Consider the following 16,898-nt stretch of genomic DNA (forward strand, 5'->3'; position numbering starts at 1 on the left):
CAAAACAAATCAACCAAAGAAATAGAGCGGATGACACGATAATTTGTTTTATCGAGGTTCGGTTCTTGCAAACCTACTCCCCGTTGAGGTGGTCACAAAGACCGGGTCTCTTTCAACCCTTTCCCTCTCTCAAAAAGTCACCTAGACCGAGTGAGCTTTTCTCCTCAATCAAATGCGTCACTTAGACCCCACAAGGACCACCACACAATTGGTGTCTCTTGCTTTGATTACAATGGTGTTGAGAGAAAAAATGGGGAAGAAGAAAAGCGATCCAAGCGACAAGAACTCAAATGAACGCAAATGTCTCTCTCTCACAAGCCACTAAATCTTTGGAATGTGTTTGGGACTTGGAGAGTATTTGATCTTTGCTTTTGTGTCTTGGAGTGAAGTCTAGAGCTCTTGTATTGAATGTGATGGCTGGAAGCTTGGATGCCTTGAAGTGTGGTGGTTGGGGGGTATTTATAGCCCCAACCACCAAAGTGGTCGTTGGGAGGGCTGCTGTCGATGGGCGCACCGGACAGTCCGGTGCGCCAGCCACGCCACCCAACCGTTAGGGTTCGACCGTTGGAGCTCTGACAGCTGGGACCACCGGACAGTCCGGTGGTGCACCGGACAGTCACTGTTCATTGTTCGGTGTGCCTTCTGGCGCTGCTCTAACTCTGCGCGCGTAGTCCGCGCACTGTAGTTGTGTCAGCCGACCGTTGAACTCGACCGTTGCGCTGGCGACTGTTGCTCCGCTTGGCACACCGGACAGTCCAGTGCTACACCGGACAGTCCGGTGAATTATAGTGGAGTGGCTCTCCAAAAACCCGTAGCTGAGCGGTTCAGAGTTGATCTCCCTGGTGCACCAGACACTGTTCGGTGGCACACCGGACAGTCCAGTGCGCCAGACCAGGGCAACCTTCGGTTGGTTTTGCTCCTTTCTATTTGAACCCTTTCTTGGACTTTTTATTGGTTTGTGTTGAACCTTTGGCACCTGTAGAATTTATAATCTAGAGCAAACTAGTTAGTCCAATTATTTGTGTTGGGCAATTCAACCACCAAAATTATTTAGGAAACGGTTTGACTCTATTTCCCATTCATGATTATTGTTAAAGACTATGTGGATGTCTCGGACATCATGATGTAATCGACTATTATACCTCTTTTATGTCATTATTTGAGCATTGTGTGATGATGTCCAGTTATGTAACTGTTGTGTATGTGAATTGCTGATCCTGGCACGTACATGGTTCGTATTCGGTTTGCCTTCTAAAACCGGGTGTGACGAAGAAGAAGGAGAAGAAGAGATACTACAAGAGGAAGGGTGGCGATGCCCACATATGCCGGGAATGGGACTCCGACGAGAGCTCCACCGACTCCTTCAACGACGACGATGCCGCCAACATCGTCGTCAACAAGGGCCTCCTCTTCTCCAACGTCTGCCACAAGTGTCTCATGGCTAAGGACGGCAAGAAGAAGAAGGTACAATCTAGAGCCACCCCAAATATACAACATCTAGTGATGAGGGTAGCTCTAGTGATGATAAAGATAATTTAATGTTTCTCTTTGCCAACCTTAGCATGGACCAAAAGAAAAAAATAAATGAATTAATAGAAGCCATTAATGAGAAGGATGAACTCTTGGATAGTCAAGAGGACTTCCTCATTAAAGAAAACAAAAAATTTGTTAAACTGAAAAATGCTTATGCTCAGGAAGTAAAAAAATGTGAAAACTTAACTAAGGAGCTTAGCATTTATCATGATTCAATTTCTAGTCTTAGAAATTAAAATGCTAGTTTAGTTTCTAAGGTTAAATTATTGAATGTTTGCAATGATTCCATTTCCTGTCTTAGAAATGAGAATGCCATATTAAATGCTAAGATAGAAGAATTAAATGTTTGCAAACCATCTACATCTACTGTCGAGCATGTTTCCATTTGCACTAGATGTAGATATATAAATGTTGAAGCTATTGATGATCAACTGGCCATGATTAAAAATCAAAATGATCATATAGATAAACTAGATGTTAAAATTGCTGAGCAGAGCTCGAAAATGGAAAATTTAAATTTGCTCGTAGCATGCTTTATAATGGGAGACGCCCTGGCATTAAGGATGGCATTGGTTTCCAACATGGGAGCAATGTCAAGCTTAATGCCCCTAAGAAACTACCTAACTTTGTTAAGGGCAAGGCTCCCATGGTTCAGGATAATGAGGATTACATTTTATATCCTGCAAACTATCCTGAACATAAGATTAGGAAGATTCATGCTAGGAAACCTCACAATGTTTCTCATCATGCATTCATGTACAAAAATGAGGCTTCTAGCTCTAGGCATACCACTCATATTAAAATGCCTAGAAAGAAACATCCTGCTGCATCAAATGAACATAATATTTCATTTAAGACTTTTGATGCATCATATGTTTTAACTAACAAATCAGGCAAAATAGTTGCCAAATATGTTGGGGGCAAACACAAGAGTCCTAAGACTTGTGTTTGGGTACCCAAGGTGCTTGTTTCTAACGTCAAAGGACCCAAGACTATTTGGGTACCTAAGAATAAGGCCTAAACTTGTTTTGTAAGTTTATGCATCCGGTGGTTCAAGTTAAATAATCGATAGCGGGTGCACAAACCACATGACTGGGGAGAAAAGGATATTCTCCTCCTATGAGAAAAACGAAGATCCCCAACGAGCTATCACATTCGGGGATGGAAATCAAGGTTTGGGTAAAATTGCTATATCTCCTGACCATTCCATTTCCAATGTTTTTCTTGTAGATTCTTTATACTACAATTTGCTTTCTGTTTCTCAATTATGCAAAATGGGCTACAACTGTCTATTTACAAATATATGTGTCACTGTCTTTAGAAGAAGTGATGATTAAATAGCATTTAAGGGAGTGTTAGAGGGCCAGCTATATTTAGTTGATTTTAATGAGAACAAAGCTGAACCTAACACTTGCTTAATTGCTAAGACTAATATGGGTTGGCTCTGGCATCGCCGACTAGCCCATGTTGGAATGAAGAATCTTCATAAGCTTCTAAAGGGAGAGCACATTTTAGGATTAACCACTGTTCATTTTGAGAAAGACAGGGTTTGTAGCGCATGCCAAGCAGGGAAGCAAGTTGGAGTCCACCATTCACACAAGAACATCATGATGACTGACAGACCACTCGAGCTACTCCACATGGATCTATTTGTCCCAAAAGCTTACATAAGCATCGGCGGGAGTAAGTACTGTCTAGTTATTGTGGATGATTATTCTCGCTTCACTTGGGTGTTCTTTTTGCAGGAAAAATCACAAACCCAAGATACATTAAAGGGATTCTTGAGACGGGCTCAAAATGAGTTCGGACTAAGGATCAAAAAGATAAGAAGCGACAATGGGACGGAGTTCAAGAACTCTCAAATTGAAGGATTTCTTGAGGAGGAGGGCATCAAGCATGAGTTCTTTTCTCCCTACACACCTCAACAAAATGGTATAGTGTATAGGAAGAATAGAACTCTATTGGACATGGCAAGAACCATGCTTGAAGAATACAAGATTCCTCACCGGTTTTGGGCTGAGGCGATTAACACCGCCTGCTACTCCATCAACCGGTTATATCTTCACTGAATCCTCAAGAAGACATCATATGAACTCCTCACTAGTAAAAAGCCCAATGTTTCATATTTTAGAGTCTTTGAGAGTAAATGCTTTATTCTTGTTAAAAGAGGTAGAAAATCTAAATTTGATCCTAAGGCTGTAGAAGGCTTTTTACTTGGTTATGACTCAAACACAAGGGCATATAGAGTCTTCAACAAATCCACTGGATTGGTTGAGGTTTCTTGTAACATTGTGTTTGATGAGAATAATGGCTCCCAAGTGGAGCAAGTTGATCTTGATGAATTATATGATGAAGAGGCTCCATGCGTCGCGCTAAGGAACATGTCCATTAGGGATGTCGGTGTTTTGGGTCCGACCGCTCACCCAGGGTTGCCCCTCGAAGTGCTTTTTGGAGTAGGACGGTGTTACCGACTGTAGCTCGATGGTTCGTGCTAATGCACGAGAGGCTGTGGACAGTTTTGTACAGGTTCAGGCCGCTTTGAGATGCGTAACACCCTACGTCCTGGCGTGAGTACTTTATGTGGTGGGTTACAAGGAGGCTCTCTAGTGTTGAAAACGTAGAGAACCGGGTGGATGGCAAAGTAGTGAGATAGATCCCTTTTGAGGGGGTGCCCCCTAGGCCTTATATACTCGACCGTGCGGCGTTACATGTGGATATGATAACAACGTGTGCCTAAGTAATAGTGAACCGACTGAGTCTATCTTCGTATAATTCAGCCGACTTATCCCCGCTCTGTTCCAATGCACGAGGCCCCTGCGCGGGAAGGTCGGGTCTCCGTTGCGATCGTAATTCAAACTCGTCGGGCCGTCTAGGTTCGAGTCGATCTGGTCTTGTGTCAATCCGCTTCATTAGACGTTCCTCTCCAGGCCCATGAAGGAATGACCTTGCGAATTATTGGGCCCACGGGCCTTTTGTGAGGTCTTTTATCCTTCCGGTGGACCCGGGGGATATCCGTCCCCCACAAGCCCCTGATCTTTGGGTTGATTTTGAAATAACTGGCCCAAAGATCCTAGGTTCAGCTTGCAGCCTTTTTTGATTTTGATAAGGAATGCCTTAAAAATAAGTCTGTCGGGCCACTGCTTCTGAACTCTGAGTGATCCGGTAAAAACGATCTTTTACTGTCTTCTTCCGCTATTATTCTTCAAAATTTGGTGTTCTGTCTCGGGTTTTATGCTTCGGAGGTCAGCATTTCGCTCTATAGAACTTCAAAATTCATTGGGTGTAGCCCCCGAGCTTCGAGTGGATTTTTGTAAATAATCCACTCGAAGGTCTTCAGTTTAAGTCTTCTCAGAAATCACTTTTATCTTCCACTTGTGCTTTTTCAGAAGTCAGCCTTGTCTTAGTTTCGCCTTATGCTTTAGAAGTTAAAATTCTGCCTCTCGGGGTTGATGATTCATTGGGTGCACCAAAGGTGCACCCAATGGGTGTAGCCCCCGAGCTTTGAGTGGATTTTTGAAAATAATCCACTCGAAGGTCTTCATCTCACGTTGTTTTTCAGAAATCATCCTTTCCTTTTGTCGAATGCTTTAGAGATCAGCATTATATCATCAACATTATGCTTTAGAGGTCAGCATACATTTTTGTCTTTGAGATCGAGCACGCGATCTGCCCATATCTTGTTAGGTCTTGCAATTTATTTGATATGCGACTGATTGGACGTTCGGTAGATGGCCTTTGGCTAGTCTTCATATCACTTCGTGCTTCAATGCTTCTGTTGATTAGACTTGTACCTCATCGGCTATATTTGGCTTTCCTCTGATCTCTGTTGATATCTTCCTTCTGTCTTGAGGTATTCATTGCATATATTGTGTGGATGTTACTGCTTGGGAAAATCTATTGAAAATTCCTGGGCGTCCCCCCCAATGGGTGTAGGCAAGGGACGGCTTGGTGCGCTGAACGTTTAGCAAACTGCTTCTGAGTAGTAACTTGACGTGACCGCGGGTGTAATCATATCGCCCAAGCAGTTGACTGGAGTCCCAATGGGTGTCGTGTTATGTGGAACGGCGCTAGCCGCCTGACGTGTTTCCAGACGGTTTGAATTGCATATTAAATTTTTGCGACTGTTCAGTGGTCGTGGTAGGAGGTGAGCGGTTGCCTTCTTCTTCTATAAATAGTGTGCTTGTTTCTCCAGCATCTTCACATCTCTTACTGCCGGTTGTTGCCTACTCTCTTCACTTCATTTCCTCTCCACCATGGGCAAGAGCAAGAAAGGTGGGAGTTCCTCACATCATTCCGGCGATAAGCGGAAACGCGAGCCGACTCCTCCCTCAGAGGACTTCGGCGACTCGGAGTACTCGGAGGAGGAGTTCTCCTCCGAGTCAGAGGGCTCACCGGTCCATGCCTCTCCCCCGGCGTTGTCTGATGATTCAGACGACTCCCAGGGGATCGCCGCAGAGGTATGGACCTACATCCAGGTCGTCGAGCGTGCCGGGCTCGAGGGCTCGGATGAGTCGGAGGTCTCCTCGGATGAGGAGAACTCCTCGGACTCATCTGAGGAGGGCGGCGGTGACGGCGATGGCGAGGGCGACGGCGACGACGGAGGAGGCGGCGATGGCGACGGCGACGGCGGCGAAGGTGGCGGCAAGGGCGGCAGCGGTGACGGCAGGGACGGCAGCAAGGGAAGCAACAAGGCCAGTGGCTAGGCGCCACTGGTTATAAATGTTAGTATAGATTAGTAGTAGAAGTAGTATTAGTGAAATAATGTAGTAGTAGTTAGTAGTATAGTGTAGTGAAATGTAATGTAGTAGTGTAGGGTATCGAACAGTGGGAAGAAAACCAACTCATACTGAGTTGGTTTCTTAAGTTTGGTAATACTTCCCCTCCCTTTATAATGAAGAAGATTTCACCCCATTCTGTGTGCGTTCCTTTGCTTTCCCGTCGATCGGTCGATCGTATTTATGCTTAATGCAGCGGTTGTTCTTGGATGTAATGCTTGAGTAACGACTTAGAATCGTCGAGTCGCGTTTTAGATTTGCCTGCATATTCATAGAGAAAAACGGTTGATTTACTATTAGTATTTTCAGAGGTGGTGACCGAGTGGTTTTCCTTTTTTGCGACGTCGGTGTTTTAGAGGTAACAGCCGAGTCCTTTGGAGCCGCATCGTCGCTTTAGGAATAACGGCCGAGTGACTACTGGTGATGTCAGTGTTTTAGAAATAACAGTCGAGTGATAACGGGCCAGCTGTCGGTGTTTTAGAAATAACGACCGAGCGGTTACTGATGATGTCGGCGTTTTAGAGATAACAGCCGAGTGATAGCGGGCCACGTCGGCCGCTTTGGAAACAGTGGCCGAGTGAAGACTGGTAACGTCAGCGTTTTTAGAAATAACAGCTGAGTTATATTGGGCCACGTCGGCCGTTTTGGAATAACGGTTGAGTGATGACATGGCACGCCAGCGTTGGCAAAATAACAGCTGAGTGATGACTGGGCGCTTTTTAGAAATGGCATCTGGTCCAGGGAAACCCCATTTGCACTGCGCCGTCGCATGCCTCTGTATTCTGAGCCCTAGTCTTGCTTTTCTGCATCCATACCTTCTCTGCTTTCTTGCGATATTGCTTCCACCCCGCTCGCCAGCAAGATTGAGATGGCGCCCAAGCGGAAGACTCAGAGTTCATCTGTCGCAACCATTTCTCCCATCGATCCCAACAGCCAGTTTCCTTTCGCAGGTAACCACATGTCTGTTGTTTCTGAGTCCGACCTTCTTCACCTTGTATCCATCAGAGTTCTTCCTCTGAAGGAAATTTGTTCTTGGCGGATCTGCCGTGGGGTCACTGTCCCGACAGAGGACACCCACGAATCTGTTATTTATATTCCTTTTCTCATCTGCAGCCTTGCTCTTCCTATTTCTCCTTTCTTCCATGGTCTCCTTGATTTCTATCATTTGAATCTAACCCATCTGAATCCCAATTCTATTCTGCAAGTTTCTGTTTTTGTTCATTTGTGTGAAGCCTTCCTTGGTATTCTGCCACACTTTGGCTTGTGGAAATACTTGTATCACTATCGACCTGGGATGGCCGGGGGACAGCACCAGCTCGTGGGGGTGCGAGTTTGGAGATGCGCCGTGGGAGGAAAACCGAGTACCTCGACATCCCACTCAAGGACAGCATCAAAGGATGGCGCCTGGAATGGTTTATCCTAGAGAATCACGAGAATTCTCTCCCCCCTCGGTCAGGGAGATAGCCAGATGTTCGCACTCCAAGTTGGACTGAACCCCCCACAGACTTGGAGGTAGCTGAGGCCAGGGCTCTGCTTGCCGAGGTTGGATTGTTGAAGGAGAAGGGTCTGACTGCCGAGGCTGTGGTCACCGATTTTGTTCTTAAGAACATTCAGCCACTGAAAGACAGAGTGTACCCAACTTATTTGTATCGTGGCCTCACTGATTCGACCCAGGTTACCAACAGAAGGATTCCTGTTGTGGATCTGGTAAGCTGGCTTGAAATGATTCTTAGAGGTAAGGTGTCGAATATCGGTGCTCCTGTTGCATATTCAGCCTAGAATCTGCCTCCTTCCAAGGCTTTCATCAATTTTGTGTCAAATCCTCCTGCTGGTGACAGTGGTTTGGGCCTTAGAGTGCGACCTTCTCCCGAAGAGGTTGAGGCTTTGGTTGTTTCGCTTGGTGAAATCCCCGATGACGAGAGGCAGGTTCATTTTGAGATGCCTTTGAATCCGAGTGAAGCAGAAATAAGTGCCATGCTGGACATGTTGGCTGAGGATTCCTCTGATTTGGTCCCTGCTGAAACACTAGTTGTAGCACCCATCCCAGAGTCTAGAAAAACTTTGGACATTTAGAGATCTGATAGTATTCGCCCGAAGCGTCCTTGCTGAACCAATCATCCAACTTCTCCTGCTGAGGGGAAGAAAAAGAAAAAGAGACGTCTTCGGCGAGTGTCATGCTTGAATCAGGATGCCGGCCCTTCTGCTCCTGCTGCCGGGGAAGTGCCAGTGCCAATTTTTACTGAAGCTGAACCCAATGGGTGTGACCCGACTGATGCTGACCCCAATGGGTGTGGCCTTGATGATGCTGACCCCAATGGGTGTAATCTGGTCAGAGCTGATCCCAATGGGTGTACTATCTGTATTATTGATGAGGATGAGGAAGAGGAGGAGGAAATCCCCTTAATTCGGAAGAACAGTCGGCGCTATATAGCCAGTGGGGAGAGTAGTGGTGTTCCTTCTCCAGCTTTGTCTGCTCTCGTTGGTCTGCAAGAATTGTCTTTGGCAAATTTTGATCAAACTCTCGAAGATATGGTCCCTGAAGACCTGTTGTCAGAGCCGGCATATGGTGGAATGATGGAAATTTGTGCTGACGTGCCTGCTGTCGAGGTAGAGTTATCCCGAGCAGTGTCTCGTGCCTCATCGACCTTGGAGCGCGGTTTTAAGAGTCAGGAGGCTGATTTGGATTGCTTCGTTCCCATGGAAGTGGTTGAAAATCCTTCAGCCTTAGAGGTGGCTGCTACAGAGAACTCGGTCCCCAAGGATGGCGCTTGCGTTTACCCAGCCCCCGAGGGTGTTACCGGTGATGATCCGACTCGGGTGGGCAGCGCGAGCTATGATCCAGCCCCTGAGGGTGTCCGAGCGGGTTCTCCTTCTCATACTTCCATGGATGTTCACGTCAGGTCTTCTCCTCCTCATTCTGGTTGCATGGCAGCAGCACGAGCTTTGGGTCAGGAGGTCGCCTTGGAGGCCGGCGCACCTGATGATAGAGTTTTGATTTTTGCTGGTGACGCTGAATTGGTCCCCACTGATGCTCTGCAAATTGCTTCGGTTGGTAATCCTTCATCAAGTCACCAACTGAATTCCCATGATTTGGGGGTTCCTTTGTTCTTCTCCAATCTCTAGGTAATTTGGTTTTTTCTGACCTAACTATACTCCGGGTGAAATACTGTTCTTACACTCATTTGTTTTCAATGTCAGGCTTTGGTTGATGAGATGGCTGGTCAGCTGAGATCACAGGGTGCCTCTGTCCCAGAAAGAGCTCTGTCTCTAACACATTGGAATCCAGTGCTGCTTCAGCAGCGGGTATATGATTTGGAGATGGCGAATGCTGGTTAGTGCCCTTTGTTTCTTCCTTGGCTACTTGACTGATCTGCTTTTTGGCTGAACACTCTTGTTTGACCATTTCTTGCTAGATATGGCTCGGCGGTACTCTGATCTTGAAGAGAAATATTCTCAAGGTCAGACGGACTTGGCCCGGGTTTCTGCTTCTCTGAATGATGCCAACATGCTGAATTCCACTCTCAATGCTCAGCTTGACTCTGAAAAGGTGGCCAATGAATTAAGCTTTACTTGACTTTCTCTGTTGTGTTCTTAATGCTTGCTTGACGTTGGAGAACTGATTCTTGTCTGTAGGAGGAAAAGCGTGCCCTTATAACTTCTTGTGACAACCTTGACAAGTTATATCGCGACGCCAGCAACTCTTTGACTATCTTGGAGAGGACCATCGTTTCACCATGGAGGACTTGGATAATCATCGTTATAAGCTGCAAGAGTCCCTGGATGATATGATTCGCCTTAGGCAATTGGTGTCGAGCAAAGATTCTGTCATCAAGGATCTGCGCGCTTCCAAGAGATCAGTCGTCCAGGAGCTAGAAGCTGCTCGGCTGGATGTCAAGGCTGCTGAAGACACTTCCGCTACTTTGAGGGCCCAGCGCGACAAAGCTATGGACAAAGCCATTCGCGCGGGGCGAATCTTGATGAGGAGACCCGGTGTGATTGTTCCTGACGACATAGTGGCAGATGTGAATGCTGCTCCTGATTCTTCGAGTCGCCCCTCTTCATCGGTCACTCCTGAGAAAAACATTACCAAGTAGAAACACTGAATGCCTTGTATATGTGGTTAGTGTGCTCGAATATTCTGTTAGAAAGCGTTTTCAGTACTGAATGCCATTATTATTTTCCTGTTGTTAGAATCCAACAGTAGCTACAATTGTAGAAGTAAATGCAGTGTGATGATTTTGAAATTTCTTCTTATTTCGCGAGGCATAGAGATCGCCCTAAGATGAGTAATTGCAAATATGCTTGTGTTGGATCGAGTAGGCGTGAGTGTGTCGTGCCGATTTAAGTCACTACCGACTTAAACCAACTGCTATGTTAGCAGGGTATAGTAGTCTCCTTGAGTTATGCATGAGCATGTCATACCGCCTTAAGTCGTTGCCGACTTAAGTTGATTGTTTCGTTAGTAGGGTATAGTGGTCACCCTGAGTTTAAGTAAGTGTGAGCATGTCGCACCGCCTTAAGTCGTCGCCGACTTAAGTCGATTGCTCCGTTAGTAGGGTATAGTGGTTACCCTGAGTTAAGTAAGCGTGAGCATGTCGCACCGCCTTAAGTCGTCGCCGACTTAAGTCGATTGCTCCGTTAGTAGGGTATAGTGGTCACCCTGAGTTAAGTAAGTGTGAGCATGTCACACCGCCTTAAGTCGTTGCCAACTTAAGTTGATTGCTCCGTTAGTAGGGAATAGTGGTCACCCTGAGTTAAGTAAGCATGCAGGTTGACAGTAAACAATTTGAGCGCCTTTGAGAATGAAGTCTTTTTATTGATGATATATTTCCCAGTTTACATAATACAAGGCCGTCCCAATAGCTTTTGAAATATAGCTAGGGGTAAAACTTCCTGAGATGTTCTATATTCCATGAGTTCCCAATTTCTGTGTCATCCATTTGAGTAAGACGATATGATCCAGGCCGAGTGACTTCTACTACTATGAATGGCCCTTCCCATAGTGGCGACAATTTGTGCCGTCCCTCCCCCGTTAGAATTCAGCGGAGGACGAGATCTCTCACTACGAAGGATCGATGTCGTATGGCCCTATCATGATAGCGCCTTAGAGTTTGCTGATACCAGGCTGACTGAATCATCATATTCAATCGTTCTTCTTCTAGTATATCAACATCCTCCAGTCTAGTAGCCTCAGCTTCTGCTATGTTTTCAAAGATTAATCTCGGTGCCCCAAACTTGAGATCAGCGGGTAGCACTGCCTCCGAACCATAGACCATAAAGAAAGGAGTGTTTCCATGCAGAGCTCGGCTAGGTTGAGTCCTCAGGCTCCAGATAACATACGACAACTCTCTGATCCACTTTCCTGTGAACTTTTCATTCTTGTCGAAGACTTTCTTTCTGAGTGCTTCCAATATCATCTCGTTGGCTCTTTCTACTTGCCCGTTGGCTCTTGGGTGCACCACCGAGGCATATTTGATCTAAATGCTTTTTTGTTCGCAGAAATCGAAGAACTCTGAGCTTGTGAAATTGGATCCCAGGTCGGTTATGATACTATTCGGTATCCTGAACCTGAATATTATGTCTTGTATGAATTCCACTGCCTTAGCCGAAGTTAGAGAAGCAATGGGTTTGAACTCTATCCATTTAGTGAATTTGTCGATAGCAACCAGTACATGAGTGTACCCTCCTTGAGCTTTCTTGAAGGGTCCAATCATATCCAGTCCCCAACACACAAACGACCAGGTTACAGGTATGGTTTGCAGTTGCTGTGCTGGTAGATGCTGCTGTTTTGATAAGTACTGACAGGCTTTGCACCTCTGGACTAACTCGGCTGCATCACTCTTCGTCGTTGGCCAGTAGAAACCAGACCTAAAGACCTTCCCAACCAGAGTCCTTGATGCTGCGTGTATCCCGCATTGTCCAGCATGGACCTCATCTAGCAGTTGCTTCCCTGTAGCCGAAAGAATGCATTTCATGAGGACTCCTGATGCGTCCCTTCTGTATAGTGTTTCCCCAATGAGAGTATAATGAGCTGACTGCTTCGCAATGCGCTCTGCTGCATTTTTGTCATCTGGCTCTTCCTCATTCTTTATGTACTTGATGATCGGTTCCCTCCAGTCATCAGGATCTGACTCTGGTTGGCTCAGAATATTGCATTCCTCTACCCGATCTAGTGGAATGCTCGGGTGCAGTACTTCTTGGACAAAAACTCTAGGCGGGACCTGAGTCCGACTGGATCCTAGCTTGGACAATGCATCCGCTTCCGTGTTGCGGTCTCTCTCCACATGATGAAATTCCAAACCTTCAAACTTGTCTTCTAGTTTTCGGACGGCGGAGCAGTATTTCCCCATGGAGTCATTCGAGCAATCCCACTCTTTGTTTATCTGACTTATGACCACCAAAGAATCCCCATATACCATCAGTCTCTTGATGCCCAGTGACATGGCAATGTTTAGTCCATGAATCAAAGCTTCGTATTCTGCTGTATTGTTGGACGCTAGGAATAACAATTGAAGGGCATATTTGAGTTGTTCACCTCCAGGTGCAATGAAGAGGATCCCTGCACCTGCCCCTTGCAGCTTCAACGAGCCATCGAAATACATTCGCCATACTTCTGCAGTTTCCGGGTTATTGGGCACTTGTTCCGATGCAGAAGCTGAAAGGCCCTAAGGTTTACTGAAGTGCCCTAGCGGCTTGGGCGGCGGTGGTGTAGACAGCCAGCCAGCCTCCTGGATCCTGCTTAGGCTCGTACTTTTCGACGTTGGAGACTTTGAAGTTAGGGGGCCATTGAATGGCCCTAAGGCGTGGAGTGAGTGCTGATACTCCACATGTGTCCTCCTGTCGTCGATGATGATGCCTGTCCCGAGGAGAGGAGTTGTTGTCGTGGTTCCTCGACCGTCCCCGGGTCGTGCCACCAATCGAAGCCATTGCCGACTCAGTCCTGGTGGCCTAACTCCGCGCAGGGATGTCATGGTCACGGTCATATTCTTCCCGGCGCTGAATCTCGTTCTCGTGTCGTCGTTCGCGCGAGGCGTTGATGGAGCTCTGTGCGTCTCGCCGACTGTTGATGGCATGTCGTAGGTCGCTCGGCGGATGAGCGAGAGGTAGAAGGTGGTTGGCCGCCCGAGTGAATAGCCGTCGATAGCCCTCGGCGTCTGGAGTCCGGGGGAGGCCATCGGCTATATGAGCCAATACTCCACCAACTTCGCTCGGTGTGTTCATGGCCCGGGCGAAGTCGGGGTTCAGGTTGTGTTCAAAAAGTGGATTTTCTCGACATTGCCTTGCTTCCTGCTCAGCCTGCTCTTGAGCTTGCCGACAGTCACGTCGTCGGGAATTCCTCCTTTCCTTGAAGACCCGTTCTTCTGGAGTTTCTCCTATCTCCGAGACCTTGTCTCGTGATACGGGCTGCACCGGGTCCCACTCTCCGGCCTCGTAATGTCGCCGAATATTTCGGCATCGGTTCCTTCGTCGGCGGGATTCCCGCTGAGGAGGTTCTTCCCCGGGCGCAGTTGGTTCATCGTCGAAGACGGGGGGCGACTCCACTCTTCCGATGAAGAGGACGTCAGGGTAGAATGGAACTGCCATTGTGACGAGCTTCTTTCCGTTCTCCTTTGAGGACGGAGGCACCGAAAGAGCAGTTTGACAATCCTTTACCTTGTTCACTTCCTTTTTCCTTGTGATCCATGTCCATTTTTTTCATCAGAGAAGTGGACAATGGAGTTCTCCGGATGGACGGACCCTCGGCTCCTAGCTTGCTGAAGGTGGTCTTTGCTCGGAGCGCTGGAGGTTGCGCTTTTCCCTGCTTCGCTCCGATTTTCCCGGAGATTTTTGAGGAAGACTTTCTCTCCGGTGGATCCGCGATGCGATGCAGAGTTCCTTCCTCATCTGCTACGGACGAAATGGTTCCGAAGCAGAACACGGACCCGGGGCGGAGGACAATCTTGTGTTGGAAAGTGATGGCCATTGAGCTAGCTTGGATCAGTGACACACCCCCTACCTGGCACGCCAGCTGTCGGTGTTTTGGGTCCGACCGCGCACCCGGGGTTGCCCCTCAAGGTGCTTTTTGGAATAGGACGGTGTTACCGACTGTAGCTCGAAGGTTCGTGCTAATGCACGAGAGGCTGTGGACAGTTTTGTACAGGTTTGGGCCGCTTTGAGATGCGTAACACCCTACGTCCTGGTGTGAGTACTTTATGTGGTGGGTTACAAGGAGGCTCTCTAGTGTTGAAAACATAGAGAACCGGGTGGATGGCAAAGTAGTGAGATAGATCCCTTTTGAGGGGGTGCCCCCTAGGCCTTATATACTCGACCGTGTGGTGTTACATGTGGATATGATAACAACGTGTGCCTAATTAATAGTGAACCGACTGAGTCTATCTTCCTATAATTCAGCCGACTTATTCCCGCTCTGTTCCGATGCACGAGGCCCCTGCGCGGGAAGGTCGGGTCTCTGTTGCGATCATAATTCAAACTCGTCGAGTCGTCTAGGTTCGAGTCGATCTGGTCTTGTGTCAATCCGCTTCATTAGACGTTCCTCCCCAGGCCCATGAAGGAATGACCTTGCGAATTATTGGGCCCACGGGCCTTTTGTGAGGTCTTTTATCCTTCTGGTGGACCCGGGGGATATCCGTCCCCCACAGGGGATGTGTGTCCTAAGGAATCCGAAGAGCCCACACAAGCACAAGATCAACCATCATCTTCCAACCAAGCATCTCCACCTACCCATAATGAGGAACAGACTCAAGATGATGAGGATGAAAATCAAGAAGATGAGCCACCTCAAGAGGAGGACAATGATCAAGGGGGATATGAAGTTAATGAAGACAAGGAAGATGATCAAGAAATTCAGGGTCAAAGACCGCCACACCCAAGAGTCCACCAAGCAATTCAATGAGATCACCCCGTCAACTCCATCCTTGGTGACATTCATAAGGGAGTAACCACTAGATCTCGAGTTGCTCATTTCTATGAACACTCTTTTGTGTCCTCTATTGAGCCATACAGGGTGGAGGATGCACTAAGAGATCCGGGCTGGGTGCTGGCAATGCAAGAGGAGCTCAACAACTTCACGAGGAATGAGGTATGGCATTTAGTTCCACGTCCTAATCAAAATGTTGTAGGTACCAAATAGGTATTCTGCAACAAGCAAGGTGAGCATGGTGTGGTGACAAGAAACAAAGCCCGACTTGTGGCCAAATGTTATTCACAAGTCAAAGGTTTGGACTTTGATGAAACTTTTGCACCCATAGCTAGGCTTGAGTCAATTCGTATATTACTTGTCTATGTTACTTACCATGGCTTTAAGCTCTATCAAATGGACGTGAAAAGTGCCTTCCTCAATGGACCTATCAAGGAAGAGGTCTACATTGAGCAACCTCCTGGCTTTGAAGATAGTGCGTACCCTAACCATGTGTATAAACTCTCAAAGGCGCTTTATGGGCTCAAGCAAGCCCCAAGAGCATGGTATGAATGCCTGCGATATTTTCTTATCACTAATGGCTTCAAAATCGGTAAAGCCGATCCTACTCTCTTTATTAAGACTGTTGCAAAAGACTTATTTGTATGCCAAATTTATGTTGATGATATTATATTTGGGTCTACTAATAAGTCAACTTGTGAAGAGTTTATTAGGATCATGATAAAGAAATTCAAGATGTCAATGATGGGGGAGTTGAAGTGTTTTCTAGGATTTCAAATCAAGCAACTCCAAGATGGCACCTTCATCAGCCAAACAAAGTACATTCAAGACATACTTAAGAAGTTTGGGATGAAGGATGGCAAACCCATCAAGACACCCATGAGAACCAATGGGCATCTCGACCTCGCCACGGGAGGCAAATCCGTAGATCAAAAGGTATACCCGTCGACGATAGGATCTTTACTCTATTTATCTGCATCTCGGCTGGATCTTATGCTTTCCGTATGCATGTGTGCAAGATTTTAGGAAAATTCGAAGGAAGTTCACCTTAGGGTCGTGAAGAGAATCATGAGGTATTTAGTTTACACTCCTAAGTTTGGGTTTGGTACCCCAAGGGATCCACTTTTGAATTAATAGGATATTCCGATGTCGATTGGGCAGGGTGTAAAATTTATAGGAAGAGCACATCAAAGACTTATCAGTTTCTGGGAAGATCCTTGGTGTCATGGGCTTCAAAGAAACAAAACTCCGTAGCTCTTTCCACCGCTGAAGCCGAGTACATTGCCGCAGGCCATTGTTGCGTGCAATTACTTTGGATGAGGCAAACCCTTAGGGACTATGGCTACAAATTGAGCAAAGTCCCTCTCCTATGTAAAAATGAGAGTGCAATCCACATGGCGGATAATCCCGTTGAACACAGCCGCACTAAGCACATAGACATCCGATATCACTTTCTGAGAGATCACCAACAAAAGGAGGATATCGAAATTGCTTATGTTAACACCCAAAACCAATTAGCCAATATTTTTACCAAGCCACTAGATGAGAAAACTTTTAGCAAACATAGGAATGAGCTAAATATACTTGATTCTCGGAATTTTGATTGGAACATTGCACACATAGCTCATTTATATACCTTGATCATGTCACTTTCATTTGGTACACATACATAT

This window comes from Zea mays, chromosome 8 (genome assembly GCF_902167145.1).
Source record: "Zea mays cultivar B73 chromosome 8, Zm-B73-REFERENCE-NAM-5.0, whole genome shotgun sequence".
In the NCBI taxonomy this organism is placed as follows: domain Eukaryota; kingdom Viridiplantae; phylum Streptophyta; class Magnoliopsida; order Poales; family Poaceae; genus Zea; species Zea mays.